This window comes from Anabrus simplex, chromosome 2, assembly GCF_040414725.1.
Source record: "Anabrus simplex isolate iqAnaSimp1 chromosome 2, ASM4041472v1, whole genome shotgun sequence".
Taxonomy (NCBI): domain Eukaryota; kingdom Metazoa; phylum Arthropoda; class Insecta; order Orthoptera; family Tettigoniidae; genus Anabrus; species Anabrus simplex.
The window spans coordinates 1,018,687,075-1,018,705,477 of NC_090266.1; the positions used below are offsets into that span (position 1 = coordinate 1,018,687,075).

At 40.0% G+C, this 18,403-nt stretch overlaps 1 protein-coding gene across 1 annotated transcript in view; it reads left to right on the forward strand.

The window, feature by feature from the left end:
• The window catches only part of LOC136863763 (uncharacterized), a 182,422-nt gene that overhangs the window by 100,164 nt on the left and 63,855 nt on the right, over positions 1-18,403 (forward strand). The window lies entirely within an intron of this gene.

The window sequence follows — 18,403 nt, forward strand, 5'->3', positions numbered from 1 at the left end:
TGTGCGTCCTACTTGTAATGCGTGTCTTCCCATACATTTATATTCCAGTTCTACCTGTTTATCTCTGTACCCCAGTTTCAATGCTGTACACTTTTTTATCATTTATATTGTGAAACAACGCAGTCACTTTCATTAGATATCTCTGTCTAACTCCGTCCTTCTCTCTTCTGTAGGCCGACGTCCACTATATAAATTTCCTTAGCACTAAATACCTCTGTCTGATACGCCATGTGCCCATGGGCTGGTTGTATCCTCTAAGAGTACAAATAAAGGCTATGCAGTTATAAGGGAGCCATAAAAGCCAATGAAATTGTCGCCATGAGGCGTACTAGGAAAGATAAGAAATACAGTAATTTTCCATTGCTTTCCTCACTGCGCCACGGAATGCTCTTGCATTTCTGATCTTATGAGTAACAACTTTTATAACATCCAGACTCGTAATTCGTGCTCTGAATACCACTATACAGCACTATACTTCAGCAACTACCATGCTGCAAATATCAAAAATGAAACTGAGACATATGAAAATTACATTTTACTTACGCCTATGTGAAAAGGGATATACAAAAAGACTATATCAAGAAATAGCAACAGATGGAAATACAACTTCGTCATAAGAATATAAGTTAATTTTATCTGCATTCACTTTTGACATTCCATTCCTGTGTTTCATTAAATGTCTCCGTCTTTGATAAACGAGTTCGTGGCAGTTAATTGCATTCTGTTTACATCCTGTATTAGAATTCACCCATCAGTGGTAAAAAAAAATTCTGTAAATATAACTACACCACTCAATGCTGTACAAAGCTTGTTGTTTCAGCCTCATCAAACCCCATCCAAAACTGATGAACAAAGCTTGCTGTAATTTGAACCCTTTGTAAACATTATAACATTAAGTGTCCATTTAAATATTGCTGTCTATAATATTGGTTATAACAAGTACAATATTCCCCTGTGCTCTACCCTCTTTGACATCGTTCTACTTGAGTTACCTGTTGTTCAAGTTCTGACTTTCAAAATTAAGTTTCTCATCCATGGAATTTGCATTAGAGTTGAAACTGTAGACTCTGTGGGTTATGACCACGAGGTATAATTCCATGTAAAACTCTAACCGCGCTTTCTCAACTACAGATTTTCAATACTCAATTAAGTGAACATGTGTATACACCACGAAACGAAAAGGATACACCAATTCTTATAAAAAAATTCTAAAGAAAACTTGCTGCAGTCCTCTGACATGAAGAGAGTATGGTTTGAAACTGTAATACCAGTCATTCGGAAACTACGTAAGTGGCAAGCCTGGTGAGAAAATACATCACACATTCGGAAAATGTTATGAATATTACGTATTAGCTATCCGTTTTAATTACAGATTCATCATTCAGTCAAATTACGTACCAATAAGAAAAAATTAGTAATGGTAGAATATTAATTAAGAAACAATTCTTTGATTGTCCCATAAAATTATCCTCAAGGGAGAGATTAGCATCTGAATGGTAACTAGAAGAGAACTAATTCTTTTATCAGTTCAGTGTATATTTTGTTCGAAGACTGACATTTTCACCGAGTTCATTTACATTCATCGGAGGAGTTCCATAAGAAAGGATGTTACGCAAAACTCCAAAGATAGAATTGAAACAATCGTTTCTATATACGAACGTGTGTTTTGGATGACAAGTGTCCAATATAAGTATTTTAAACATATCAATACTGGCATTTTAGGAGTAAAATTAAATCTTTTCTCCTCCAAGCGTAAATATAAAAGTTCCTGATATATTTAAAGAGCTGTGCTTTTTAACTCTTCCAATTTGTTTAAGGAAATAATGGATTTAGGTCGAGATTAATATTCGTTAACTGGACTTTATCGTTGGCGACAATGAAATATTGAGGTACAATGACCTTGTTTTTCTTTACATTTTTCAGTCTTGTTGAATGAACGTGCTCCTCTTTTTAAATGAATGTTCGCTTTCACGGCTTAGTTGATACATTATAACAGTTTCTTCCATACGCAGTATGAGGAATCAGCGTTTAGTTGGGTGTTTTTATTATTTTGGAACTGCAAACGACAGAGTATGTAAAGGTATATATTCAATACATATAACGCTGATAATGGAAATCTGCTGCTTTTCCCTAGCTAACATTTCATTTAGAGACACGGATGTACTGTATATGGTTGACAGTAGAATGCGTGGATGTGAAGTGCACCGTAGCTCTTGAAATACTGTTTTCAACGGTGTGTCAGTAAACACCATTTACAGACATCAACAACAATAAAACCAAAACCTATGGCGCAACAGCCCCGAAGGGCCATAGCCTACCAAGCGATCGCTGCTCAGCCCAAAGGCCTGCAGATTATGAGGTGTCGTGTGGTCAGCACAACGAATCCTCTCGGTCGGTATTCTTGGCTTTCTAGACGGGGGATGCTATCTTATCGTTAGATAGCTCCTCAGTTGTAATCACGTAGGCTAAGTGTACCTCGAGCCAGCACTCAGGTCCAGGTAATAATCCCTTACCTGGCCGGGAATCGAACCAGGGGCCACCGGGTAAGGGGCAGGAACGTTACCCCTACACCGCGGGGCCGGCTTATCAAGAACAATGCCAGTGTTTATCTGAAGTGAGTGTAAAAATATTGTACCCAGTATAATCACTGAATACATATTTGCACGAACCTGAATTGTTCTCTACCTCCAGTTCCTCTCATCATTGGTGTTCTAAGGCGTAAGTTGAAACGGTGATCGTCAGTCAAATGACATACGATCACTAAGAATATCATTTCATCATGCACAGGAGAAATGTTATGGAATGAGCAGAACGATAAAGACATGAAATTATATGATTTTGTAGGTTAATATTTCTCAATCATCTGTGATATTATTCTAAATAATAGACAGTAATGGTGATAATTATAGTTTATCGTATCCGATTCCCCTAATATGTTGAAGTCGCTCCAAAATGAAGCAGTTCCTAATGCCTTGTCATCGACTGCATCAAAATATTCACACTCAAATTGCACAGGGCAGTTTGGACAATGGTAAAAAATGAAATGGCGTATGGCTTTTAGTGCCGGGAGTGTCCGAGGACAAGTTCGGCTCGCCAGATGCAGGTCTTTTGATTTGACCCCCGTAGGCGACCTACGTGTCGTGATTAGGATGAAATGATGATGAAGACGACATATACACCTAGTCCACGTGGCAGCGAAATTAACCAATTATGGTTAAAATTTCCGACCCTGCCGGGAGTCGAACCCGGGACCCCTGTGATCAAAGGCAGCACGCTAACCATTTAGCCATGGAGCCGGACTGGGGAATGGCACAGATGCTCCATACCTTGAAAAGCACCGCAATCACAGCCATCATTTTTTCAGGGTGGGCTTACTTCTTGCCATACCAGTTCTTAACCTATTAATCGTTCTCCATACTGCCCATGGTGGCATGACTTGGTGTTCCCTCTGTTGGCTTATTCCATCCGGTAGTGTCTATTGTTGCTGAGAGCGCTTGTTCTAGCTGTAGCAGGCTCTATGCTGTTCATGCAACTCTTCCATGATCTGAGACATTGCCTTACTGCTGAGGATGGCGGTTGTCCATCCCTTGTTTAGTATCTCATATCATAGACTTTAGGCTGTCACAAAATATACGCTATTTTATAAACCCTGAACATGGAAACATAGCCTACGTCAGAAAATTTTAGGTCTTTTTTCATTACGTTTTCATTGATTTCATGTACTTGTTCGACCAGAGGACTTATTCTGTACTTTAAGTTCACTTCACGAACTTCACCAAACTCAGGTGGGCACATTGGACTGTGGTTCTACCTGTTGAACTTCTCATCAACTAAACTAATGACCTGAGGGGCATGCACAAGTTACCACCATATGCGGCATGGCTAATACATCGCCTTATTACAAAAAAAACACATTTTTCAGATTTCGGCACTTTCTTCCCTTTTCCATCTTTGGTCCTCAAATGTACAGCGTCACCCACTAATAAGTATATGAGCTGGGCATAAGTACACTTTATCCCTCACCTTATTCTGTGAGAGAAATGTGGTAATAAACAGAATCAACACTCCAAATTAACACTATCAATGTTGTTGTCAAAATCATCTATCAAATTAAAATATGCATGCAATATTTTGTTCTGAAAGGCTAAAAGCATAATTCAGACACCATTCTTCGGTTGAACATACTTTATTTCTGGTTCTTCGCGGCTTTTGGTGTAAATCGCTGAACTTACCTTCACGTATAACGATACTTGCTTCTAAATTACGGGAGAGATTTTTTCAAGTGTTCCTGACAATGAGAAATAATGATAATAATCACTTGGCCTAAAATATTGCGTGCAGATATTTTAGTTTGAAGAGATTTAGTCTGCCTGTGTATCTATTTCGACGTCCCGTAACTCTCTATCCAATAGCGTAATAAACCTAATCGGACTAGGTATTCTGTTGCTGAGATTCAACTAATTTTATTAGGTAAACACCGAAAAGTCCGCCTCTGTGTTGTAGTGGTTAGCGTGATTAGCTGTAACCCCTGGAGGCCCGGGTTCGATTCCCGTGTTTGCCACGAAATTTGAAGAGTGGTATGAGGGCTGGAACGGGGTCCACTCAGCCTAGGGAGGTCAACTGAGTAGAGGTGGGTTCGATTCCCACCTCAGCCATCATCGAAGTGGTTTTCCGTGGTTTATCACTTCTCCTCCAGACAAATGCCGGGATGTTACCTAACTTATGGCCACGGCCGCCTCCTTCCCTCTTCCTTGTCTGTCCCTTCCAATCTTCCCATCCCTCCACAAAGCCCATGTTCAGCATAGCAGATGAGGCCACCTGGTCGAGGTACTGGTCCCCCTCGCAAGTTGTACCCCCAGACCCAATATCTCGCGCTCGAGGACACTGCCCTTGAGGCGATAGAGGTAGGATCCCTCGCTGAGTCCGAGGGAAAAGCCGTCCCTGGAGGGTAAGCATATTAAGAATTAAACAGAAACACCGAAAATATCACCGCAGAACTTTTACACGCTGACATCATAAAACATGGAGTGCCATGTGTACTATATTCCGTCCACCAAAATTCCAACCACATCTGATGGGTTAGTAGCCTAATTTCAGTCTTGCGATCCAGAAACCTCTTTTACCAATGATCCACAACAGGAGCTTTTGTTTATATAAATAGGTAGATAGAATATTTGATGATCATAAAAATGCCTCATAGTGCTATATTACGTAGGATTAAAAAATGGCAATTGCTTCTTCTGAATACATTTTAGAAGTAATTATACAATCCAGTATGTTGTTTCTGAAGGTTCCATTTTCCAAGAAAGGAAGTCAAAACTCACTCAATTTATACCAATAAGAATTTATTGGTGAGGTAAACCAGAACAAAGAAACTCGGTTAACAGCAAATTTTAAGGAGTGCGTCGTCAAGGTGCACAAACTCTTTTCGTGGTTGAGGCATACAGTACTTCACAAGAACACGATGGACCGTGGGTGAAGAATAAACCGTTTTTCTAGTTCAAATAAGGAACAGATAAACGGAAATTCCACACGCAGTATTTCCCAAACACAATGTGGACCGTACGAGAGGCTATTGTTTAGCTTTGTAAGGCCCAGTTATAAACAGTATATTTATGGAATGGAAGCACGATTGGTTTCGTTTTCGTACGATGCCTAGTAGTAACGGCTCAAGAATTGCGCACGCGAACAGATGGTGCAGTACTGAGGCAGCACACACCAGGTCATCAAAAGCTAACGCTGTACCACAGTCAGAGATGGACAGAAGTAGTGGTTTTGGGGGCTTCTGCGACATCCGGAATTCGGTGGCCCCTAGACGAAGCCTGATCCGGTGAGTGAAGTCACAGCGCGGTGCGGGCTGCTAGCTAAGAGCGTGCCCTTAACCTTATTTGGCTAAGAGCGTGCGCATAACCTTACATGACGTTACGCTGGTTACGCATCCAAGCTTAAACTTACAGACGTCGGGTGCACATAAAAACATGGAACAGGCATTGCATAGGCTGGAAACTGCGCGCAGCATGTCAAGCCTCGCATTGGCGCGTTGGAAGTTGTTATAGTGAACGGTGCTCGAAGGATCGAATCCCAGGCAAGTATTTTTTCTTTTACAGCCAGTTTATTGGGATGTGGCACGGTTGCATACGTAATACACTGTCGGAAGAAAGACATTCAACAACCTCAAGACTGTGTTCAGTGGCACCAGGGTATAATAAGTGCATACCTTGGGGTTGTTGTGTTAGTGAATCATTTGTCACGGACATCTGCGATCAGAAGACCTGTTCGTGCGCACTCAATTTTGACTATGCAGGCAGTAACTGTGCTGAGGTTAGAGGTGAACAGTGATTGCAACATCCATTTTAGGGTACAAACATACCCCGCTGACGAGTACGTGCTCCTGGTGAACAACTGCAGCCATTTGAACAAGGGTCGAGTTGCGGCCCCGCGCGAAGCTGGATAGACGTATCGATGGATTGCTGCACACGTTGGGTAAAATATATCGGTGGTGTGTCGCTGCTTTCAGCAGTGGTCTGTGGAACTTTCCCACACCCGCAGACCATACTCCGGACGTCCGCGTAATACAGACGCACTTCAAGATCGAAGCATTTTGCGAGCAGCGATGGTCGACCGATCACATGTTGCACCTGCTGTTGCACCATTGGGAATAGGGTTACCAGGCGTCCGTATTTACCAGGACATGCCCTTATTCTTAACGTCTTTCTTGGCGTCCGTATTTATTTTTAATTGTTTGCTGATTGCCCGTATTTTCGTCTAATAATGTTAAAATGAACTTTTTCCAACTGGAAACCCATTTTCGTAAACTTAGACTCGCTTATTCCATAACATTTGACTTCAGCTGCAGCTTGAACTTTTTAAATTCCTGTAGACATTGACTAGTATATTATCGCTGGTCGAAGTCGACAGTCGAAGTTGTCGATAGCATACGGAAACGGAAGCTAAAGACAAATAATTTTCTTCCATATTGCTGCTTAGTTGTGCCACAATCCTTGTGATATACTCTACACTATCTGTTGTGATCTGTTGGTACGTTAAATGTATTATGGGGAAAAGAAAGTGTAAGTTCACTGCTGAATTGGAGAAAAGACATAAATGCTTCAAAAAGGGCCGCACTGACGAAGAAGCCATATGTCTAGTATGTAAACCAGGAACATACGTTTCTGTGACTAATCGTGGAGCTATGGATTTAGAAAGTCACATTACAACGGGCAAACATAAACTAATGTTCAAAGAACATCAACTTCAACTTCGAATAATGTGTTGACATTTTCAAAAAGAACACATCACTGAACGAAAATGCGATTGCTGCGGAGGGAGTTCTTGTGTACCACAATACTGTTCATCATGGGAGCTACAAAAGTATGGATTGTATGTCTAAGCTTCCATCTAAATTATTTCCTGATTCTGAAATAGGGAAAAGTATTCACTGTGCTCGTACGAAATCTGAGGCCATTGTCAATAATGTACTTGGACCTCACTGTCTAGAAAGTACCATTAAACAAGTCAAAGAGGTATCATACATTGGTCTTTGTACGGGTGGCAGCAATCATGGGAATTTAAAACTGTTTCCTGTGCTCATGCACTATTTCGACTAAAGGACTTGAGGGCTGCAAGCAAAGTTAATTGACCTGCACAGTGTTAGCAATGAAAAAGCTGCAACAATATCTTCAGTAGTGTTAGATGGCCTGCAACAAAATGGAATTTCGGAGAAGTGCATTGCTTTTGGAGGAGATGACAACAATACGAAATTTGGTGGCCTGAAAAGAAGAGGAGATAATAATGTATTTTCTAACCTCAATTCTCAGCTTAATGAAACCTTGACTGGAGTAGGCTGCCCAGCACACGCGTTGCATTATTGTGTTCAACATGGAGTTTATTTATTGTCGAGTGACGTTGAAATTATTGTGTTAAAACTGTTCAACTACTTTACTACATTCACCATAAGGAATGAAGAGCTAAAATCTTCTTATGAATTTGTTGATGTGAATTACAAATTCCTACTGAAGCATACAAAGACTCGTTGGTTGTAACTTTTTCCAGCTGTTGAAAGGATGCTTGAACTGTATCCAGCACGTCGGTCTTATTTCCTATCTGTGGATAACTCGCCAACAATTTTGAACAAGTTTTTCACCAATAAGTTAAGTGAAATGTATTTAATATTTTGCCAGTCTTTAATGTCAGTCTTTCAAGAGAACATTCTTCATGTTGAAAAGGAGAATAATTCCATTATTGAAGTGAAACAGGCACTTGAAGAAACTGTTGGCATTTTACAAGCTCGCTTTTCAAATAATTTTGTTCCTATGAAAGTGAAAGAAATGACAAAAAATTTGAAGGAGGAAGGGTTGTAGGGAGACAGTGATTCCTTCATGAAAGAAGTCCATGATGTATATAATGCATGCCTAGAGTACCATGGAAAATGGTTACAACCACTTGAAGAATTCAGCACTTTTAAATGGATCACTTTAACTTCAGATTTCAACTGGACTGACCTTGAAGATACTATTAAAAATCTTAGTGCTAAAGGTGTACACATTGTTGATGTTAGATTATTTGACCAATTTGTAAATCTTTAAAAGTATGTTGAAGTGCAAAAGCGGAATGAAAATTTCTTGAAAGAACCAGTCCATAAAAAAGGTCTAGTTTTCTAAATAGTGTCAATATTACATGTTTTTCCGAGCTACTGAAATTGGCAGAAGTGTATTTTGCAATTTCTGCACATAATGAAAACGTAGAAGGAATTTTTCCTTAATAAATGCACAGTGAAACAAAGAAAGAAATAGGTTAAGTGTTGACTCTGTGAAATGGTTGGTGTCAGTGAAATTTAACATGAAAAACTTCACTTGTTACCAGTTTTATGGTTATTTAAAAGTCAATAAGGAGTTGTTCAATAAAATAAGTGGCTCTGATAAGTAGAATCAACATGAATAAGGTGTCAGTGAAATTCCTGCTTTCGAGGCTTGTGGCCAAGCAATATGAATAAGATACGCTAAATAAATGGTTTTAACAAAAAATTTAAGCAATTTGAATGCTGTCCTGACTTTGTCCTGCTTTTAACACTCAAAAGTCCTGCTTTCGAGCCGTTGTCATCTGGTAACCCTAATTGGGAACCATCGGCTTGCAGCAGGATTACGATCACGTGTGCCTTTGGCTAGACTACTACTGACAGCACGACGCCGCCAAGCACAGCTACGTTGGTGTCGTGAAAGAGCGGGCTGGAGAGGGGAACTGCGCTCTGTTGTCTTCAGTGACGAGAGTAGATTCTGTCTGTGTGCAACTGATGGACGTACACGTGTATGGCGTTGAAGAACTACCTGCCACAATACTAGTCAATGAAATGACCTTGCTCTTGTGGATCTGGCGTGTTGTAGTGTCCACGCAATGATTTGTTTATTTGGCACTGAAAATGGTCATTGGTTTGATGGCGCATGGTATTGAGCTGGCTGGGAAGAGGCTAGGAAACATGTGACAGGATTTCAGTAACCTACGTCCTTTAACGCAGAACTTGCTCGAACATGCGGCCTCCGTGGTCGATACAAGTTGTGTGCGATTTCGTAAGGACCTTCTGACACGTTTTTTTTGCTAGTTGCTTTACGTCGCACCGACACAGATAGGTCCTATGGCAACGATGGGACAGGAAAGGACTAGAGGACAAGGAGTGGGAAGGAAGCGGCCGTGGCCTTAATTAAGGTACAGCCCCAGCATTTGCCTGGTGTGAAAATGGGAAACCACGGAACTTCTGACACGTTGCAACATGTAAAGCGTAACGGACTGGCATGTCTCAGTTATGAACTGTCTAACGTGACCAGGATTGCTCAGCTCATGTGTATACACCAGATGATTTACAGGATCCCACAGAAAAAATCCAGCGACGTAAGATCGGTTGATCTGACGGGCCAGGAGACATATCCTCCTATTCCCATCCATGTATCAGGACACATCTCATTGAGATGGTTCCGGACGACTAATACCGTGAGCGATGGAGTTCCATGATGCTCAAATTACATCATGCACCAGTCAAGGAGTGGCACATGTTCCAAAAACGGTGGTAAGTCATCTTGGAGAAACCGCAGATAGCCTTCTCCATCAGAGATCCCTGAAAGAAATGGGGGGGGGGGAATCAATGAGGTGACCAAACACGATGCCACAACATACGTTCACCCCCCTATCTAAAAGCTGCCTGTCGTACCCAATGGGCAGTGTCTACACTCCAGTAATCCATATTACGTCGATTTACGGTTCCATCGTTGTAGAACCGCGCTTCGTCCGTAAATAGGATGATCGCTAATAAGGCGGTATCAGTATCCACATGCTGAAGGGTCATTCATAGAATACCGCCAGTGATTCGAAATCATGGCAGATTGTACGGGTGAAACTGCTGGGTATGCAATGTCTCTACAACAGACGCCCGGCTGTCGTCTCCTGTACAATGGCCCGAGTGCTAGTGTCAGGGTTATGCCGGACAGAGACCTACACAACCTCTTCTTTGTGACCAGGCATCACGGGATGATCTCGAACAGTCTGTGTGCTTCCCATGGACGCAGTAGCCCGTAGACATCTTTCCACACTCGAAATATCATGCCTGTCAGTTGTTGTCTATATTGAAAGCGTTCTTGATATAGGCGTTGTACATGGTATGCATTCTGCCTACTTTGTCCATAGGAGAGTGACATATCCACATATTCGTCACTGAAATACATCACAAGGCAGTGAATAAGCTTTATGTTGCGTTGTGACTTGTCTCGAGAGAGGGGAGTTCGCGCAGTCGAATACATCCTTGCCATCGTATGTTGCTATCATTCCAAAATGGCGCAATTTGCCCTACCTGTAATCTACGAAGCTTGGAACATGTACGACGTAGCTAATTGGTCACCTGTGTTCTAGCCACAGACCATCACGTCTTCATCCTCATCCAATCCAGCTATATAGGCCTACACTATATCCCATACATACGGCCTATTATATGGCCAAATAAATAGGTCTGTGGAAGCTATCAACTATGCAACCTTACCACATTCCAGGCAATTTGCAACAAAATAAAATATTAAAAAGAGTTACTTGCATGGGGTTCGAACCTTCGAGCACCGCCCCCCTGCCAAGTGAGGTATTGCGAGGCTTGACATGCAGCGCGCACTTTCCAGCCTGTACAATACGTGCTCCTGGTTTGTGTCTGCAGCTCCTGTTGTAAAGTACGTGTTCTTCGCATCTGCGCTCGTTCTATGGGTTCGGTCGAGGTACTCTTGATGAATTAATAGTGACGGTCATGATTCCTGCAGTCTTCTAGACCGTAAACACACTTCTCATTATATCGACCCGGTTTAGGGAGAGGGACGAATGTATTTCAATTTGTAGTAAAAGGGGTGAGATACATAAAACATCGCAAAGGGCTGGTGAACTATCTGGTTTACGCTTCGCGCACGTGGAAATTTCACTGTGCGACTAAACTACTGTACGTATCGACCACGTACGCCTCCTCCACGGAGCCAGTTTTCATACCCAGAAAGGAAGTTTAGTTAATTACACTGTAGATACGTGATTCCGAACTGCACGGAATTGAAAGGAAAGAATGGACAGTCTACCTACATTGTTTGCTTAATCATTCCATCTGTCGTTCATATCTGTGAAATAAATATAACTGTCAATAATGTGGTTAATTTACATGAAACCAGAATTAAATAGTACTTAATTTTAAATGATGTTTTACCGACAATATTATACAACTACTACACTCACGTTCATAAAAAAGAGAACACATTGAAGGACTAGAGATAGGAAGTTCATAATCACAGGACATGCTCATTAGTAGAAATTGGTCACAGTACACTGGACACGCACCAACTGTGATTTGTGGTTGTATCCAATAGAACCCCACACCATAAGGCCTTGAGTTGGCGCTGTATGTCTTGGCGAATGCAGTCAATGTGATGCCCCTCTCCTGTCTACGGCGAACCAACATTTGGCCATCAGTTTCAAACAAACAGAACTTAGATTCGTCCGACAACACTCCCTGCTGCCATTCATGTCCCCAGTGACGTCGTTCCATACACCAAAGAAGTCGAGCATGTCTATGCACATAGGTCAGAGGTAGGCGGAGAAGTAAACGACGCGCCGGTAACCCAGACCGTAATAAACGGCGACGGACTATCACTACTGATAGTGTATGATGTGTTACACTGTTCCACTGTTGCGCCAGAGCCGAGGAGGACGCAGATCTGTCTTGCAATTCCATTTGGATGCGGTGTCGATCTTCTCGCGGGGTTGGTCTGGGTGGTGTGACCAGACCCATCTCGTCGTTTTCTACGGCCTTCTGTGAACCAATCTGTACACACCCGTTGAGTTGCCGACACACTTCGTCCCACACGAGGAGCAATTTCCCGGATGGATGCATCACGTTCTTTCATGCCAAAAATGCGCCCACTGTGAAAGTAACCCATTTGACTGTACGGTTCTCACATAAGTCTGCGAGGCATTCTGCACATCTACTCAAGTCACACTGATCCATTTCCTTCGGTTTATAGCGACAACGAAAGCCGCAAGCACATTTTACCAGTCGGTGGTGGTGCGCCGAGATATCGATGTGGACCTTGAACCTGACGACCGACATGGTTACAATGTCAATCATTTCTTCAGAACATACTAATGCACATGGCCCGTGAATATGCACTTCCTATCTATAGTCTTTGAAGGTGTTCTGGTTGTTTATGAATACGAGTGTACTACTTCAAGCAACAACAACAACAATAATAATAATAATAATAATAATAATAATAATAATAATAATAATAATAATAATAATAATAATAATAATAATAATAATAATAATCCTTTAGGTTTGACAGGTTAAATTCATCCCCTTTTACATTTGCTACGGAAACTAGTTAGCAAAATTCATATGGTAGTGTGGCCAGTGAATCTCGAAAAAGTACCCGAGACATTATGGAGATAGTCGAAAACATTAGGTGGTGCCCTTAAAAAGTTTCCATTTGTTGAAGTTAAGTTCCGAATGTGATGAATATAAATTACGATTTTACACTTCGTACAACATTTGTAACATCCCCTTCAAAGCAACAAGTAAATGTTCTAGGACGCATTTGCTGGGGTTAGTCCAAAGGGTCCAGACCCCTCCTAAATTTCCTCATTCTTTTGAAAAGTTTGATGTTGGCCTATTTTTTAATACTTTACGTCGATTGCAGAAGTCACTAGCTGATGAACATCCGCTAGAAATCACGTTGTCTGTAGAATCAAATACTGCTTAAATCACACAAGGTATAATAAATATTTTATACAGCAACTTATAAATTACTATGAAACTCAGTTAGCAGTGTACAGTGAGCTGGTCAGGAGTTATACGTAGTACAGTCATTAAGTTCTGAGACTGACCGCATGATGGCGCTGTGGTACACTATAACGCATAGGTGGCACCGTGGTATGGTACCATGTCAGTAAGTCTCTCGTCCCTGCAAGAGACAATTGAGTAGATGCACTGGAAGCAGACGTACGGTCGTTGTTGTGACGGTGATTTGAATGCACCAGTCGGACCTTGAAATGTCACAGTTTGAGCAACGAGCAAACATCAAGTTCTGCCAGAAATTAGACAAAACCGCTGCCGAGACGTTTGAAATGATGCAGCAGGTTTACGGTGAGGACGCATTGAGTCGCAGTGTTGTGTTTAGGTGTCACTGTCGTTCTGTGCAAGGACGGGACAGTTGGTCGGCTGATCGGCAACAAACAGTTCGAACGGAACGCAAGATCCAAGAAATTGCAACGTTGGTGCGTGCTAACCGCTCCCAATCGGTAGACGATCTCGCAGCAGCAATAGGGATCAGACATGGTACTTGTCACAAATTTCTGACCTCAACATGTCTCGTATTACCCAGAGCAGTGTGCGACGAATCCTGTCGCAAGACCAACGTGATGATCGGATGATGACTTGTGGTGACCTCATCAGCAGTGCTGACGATGATCCGACGTTCCTCAACCGGATAATAACTGGTGACTCAACATGTTGTTTCCTTTCAGCGTTGCTTCCAGCAGCTATACCAACGTTGGCAATCGTGCATAACGGCCAACGGCAACGAGTTTGAGGGTGGATGTGGTTCTGTGTACGTGTACGCCGTATAGTGCTGCATAGTGTGCAATACACAGAGTTGTGTGGGTGCCTATCCTCCAGGCGTCAAGTCTCAGAACTTAATGACTGTACTACGTACGTATAACGTAACTTTGCGCTCGTTGTTCCGATGTTCATATACAAATAAGGAATCGTATTAGGTTATTAACAAATAGTCATATTTAAATCCTCTCCTTCAATTAAATAATGTGGATAATAATAATAATAATAATAATAATAATAATAATAATAATAATAATAATAATAATAATATTCCGGAAGTGCTCATTCAATAGTAATTAGCATGTCCTAACACACGCCCGTAAATATTGTATAGCATTACCAGTACTTTAAGGATAAATATTCAGAATTCGCAAAATTTTGGCATAAATTAACTCCTGGCAAATGATGCCGAATCTCCCCGGGATTCATCTCTAAAAATCGTGCCTCTAAATATTCCTTATTATTGATTGTTTACCATTTCCGCTGCTATTACATTGTTAAAAATTGGTTTACGTCGCACCGTTTTATGGCAACGATGGGATAGGAAAGGCCTAGGAGTGGGAAGGAAGCGGCTTTGACCTTAATTAAGGTAAAGCTCCAGCATTTGACTAGTGTGAAAATAGAAAACCACGGAAAACCGTCGTCATGGCTGCCGACAGTGGATTTCGAACCCACTATCTCCAGGATGCAAGCTCACAGCTGTGAGCCGCTACCCACACGGCTAACTCGTCCAGTACTATTATTTATTAGATGGACTCGAAAATCTTGATTTACCTATACAGTTGTGTTATTGAGAGGTTTTGGCTGCACAAGTTCGCAGAATTGTGATTATTTTTAACTAGTGCTGTGCTTTGAATGGCAACAATGTGAGAATATTGAGGAATCCCAAATATGGGGCCATCGTGGAGAATTATTTATTGTGCTTGAAATAAGACTCCATCTGCACTCAGGGGGTGTAAATATTTCTTGGTGAAAACCACACTCAAGTATAATGCAATGACCATGGTTTGAGTCTTACAGCTTTGCCATCCGAGTTTGTCTGTAGTGCATATTATAAATAAAACTCTGAACTCGACGTTAGGAACCTTTGTATACAAATCATCCACATTTAGTTAAAATTTTGGTATGTAGGTCTGTATTACGCCAGTCTTAAGGCTGAGGGACAGTAAGGTGAACATCATACTTCGTAGAAAGATAGTACGATTGTGAGCGTAAAGTGATGTAGATTTTTCATTTCAAGAAATTTTATTGTAAATTACAGCATATAAAACTCTTCTTTACACCATTACTACTAATGCATTTAGCAGGTTATGTGATGTTCACTTAAAAACACAATGTGAGGTGTTTGAAGAGATAACCTATTGTAAATAACAAGGGAATCAGGGGATTTATAAATAGAGTATATGGAATCAAAGAAAATGGTAAAGTAAGCGATTGACACGAATAGATTTTTGTATTTCGCATAATATATTGTCAATTCAGTTAATATGAACATATTCCTACATTTGATGTATCTGAGTGTTAAATAATAATAGTTTACCTTTGTCTACTTGGAAACAATACATATATATTCCAACTGTTTGTCATTAACATGGAAGAAACTTATATCAGTTAGTTTCAATTATTTTTAAATTATTTGATTATAAAATAATTTCTTTAACAATAAATAAATAAATGTGTCATAGAATTGTGGTTCATTTTATGATCCATTTGGAGTTTCTTTCACAAACTAACTTATCGGGTAACAAAATATTAATAAAGACTTGCATTTAATTTGTCTCACTACGGATAAGTAATTTCCTTTTAACTTGCTTCGTCCTCTTTTCAATTCTTGTTCACAGATACGGCATGCAGATTGGAGGCTCCATTTCATCTGATCGTCATCCTGTGCGTCACTCTGCGCTTGATGGTGGCTACCAGATAGCGTGATAATCGTCCCCATGTTGTATATTTCTGAATCACTGACTGGAAATTGGCTGTAAAAAGACATTGTTCTCCTTGTAACCTCAACATTGTTGAGGAATATGTACCCCACCCACTTGGCGGTTGGTGTTCTACATGTTGCAAATTGTGAAGTATTTTTGCATTATGCGATGCCCAATGGCATGGATAAATGTATGGTGATTTAACTAACGTCACATAGAAATGATGTCATGAAAGGTATTGATTGTTAGTATTTTCATGCTAAATTAAAGGAAGCTAGATTTCCAAACATTTAGACTTAACCATAACATTTTGTATGATGAAATAAACGATGCTAAATGAGATTGATAGTATATAAGAGGACCCAAAACAGTATTTAGCCATGGGCTTCCAATAGCGTGATTTATAGATCTAAAATTCAAAGATTGAAACAAGAAATAGACGTTTCTTACGTGAATTTCACGTAAAGAGTTTAAAAGTTGGTAAGGTTAGTAGCATGGAATGGAAAATTTCAAATAATATCACCATTGTTTGGAAGTAATTTTTACCAGTATATTTAGAAAAATGCTCAAACTGATGAATATAAAGAACGTTACTGCGTATGAATGAAGCTTATGAAGAGAACCTTCTTTGTTGTATGTATACAAATATATACATGATTATTCCTGTATATCTGTCTCGTATATTCGGAATATTAGTATACCAATAATTTAGAATATTGAAGTACGTAATAACTCTTAGCCTTTAGGTTTTGTTCGAAATTAAAAAAAGGAATTCAAGTGATTTTCTTCATTAATCCTACAGTAATATTAATAACTTCCCGTCCGTAAATCCAAATAACATTTCATGAAGAACAGTAATCAATATTTGATGTTTCATCATACTGGGTAAACCACTAAAAGAGCAAACTTCAAGCTGGCATTTCAAAGTATATTTGCCAAGATATTTACGGATACACATGAAAATGGCGTGTGTTTAATTGTTTACTTGGTTGTTTGTTCATGCTCACATTCAAACAAGTTGTAGCATATATAAAATGATACAAATCCATATTCTTTGTCAGCAAAAATAAAACCACCGAACGGAGGTACATGTATATGTGTTTATTTCTCTATTTCCCAGCCATATCCTTCAAATTCACATCAACGTCCAAGATTAACTGGTTGAATTCAAACACGTTGTATGAAGGAACTCGAAAATTGAATTGGAATACATTACATAACTTTAATTTATTTCCAGAAGTACATAGCGACTCAACAGAATAACCAAGTTTCTTATCTAATTAGTTGGCAATGCTTTCCTGTGTTAAAGGAAGATAAAGGAAGCATGTTTTATCCATTCCATAGTGATAAGATACCACCGAAATATACTGATGTATATTGAAGTGACTGTGCACTGGACTCTACAGTAGTATATATTTTATACAAAACTCCTGGTCGTACGAGTAAATAAAATGTGGTGTGTAAATGGTTACATTATATGTGTCAAAAAATTTTGGAGAAGGAAGGCACAAGTATTTATGAACGTTGGCAAGGTGTACTGAATTTCTGTTAAAATCATCAAGGGATATTCATTCATTAATATTTGCTGAAAATTTAGAAGCCTGAACGACCAAAATATCCTCGAATTCCACGATTACTAGGTTATTAGGGATATGGAACTAATGTTACGGTTGAATCCTGCCAGATGTTTCTTTGTATGATATACGGTACTACAGCAACTTTGGGGAAACTTACATTAACTCTTCCCTACGATTACTAAGGACAGCAGAACGATGGATATTCACTTTCTAATACATTTAGTAAAACTGACCATTGATATATGAAGACCGTACTCTCTTAAAATATTCGTAATAATACCTACGATGCAACGTGAATTATGATGTTGATGAACGCAATTACCACTGTACAACATTATTAGGAATTTATGTTATTATCATACTGAGTTACCAAGCCCTTGTAAGTTCATTCACGTCTTCGTCATAGTGATAAGGAAACAGTATGGAAATTCCTATATTACTAAACTGGCAATCACATTTCTTGTCAGATGGTAGTGTCACATTGCTATATCAAGGTACGTTGACACTAACATAGTTGCACTCCAAAGTATTGACGTATAAACACTTCAAATCTTTCTCATCGTTATATCTGATAGAAAAACATTACTGTTTTTAAATCATATTCCTACTTATATGTGTATGGACAGTAATGTGGATAAATTACGTGAGAGAGGAGTTGTTTCTTCCAGTACATGGAAGGGAAATAGTTTGCCTAATGTTTCATTTATTCCGTTGTTAAGGAAATTGTTAAGTTTGCAGTAAGGAAAGTGGACTCCTATGTACGATGTTGCTCAAGAACGGAT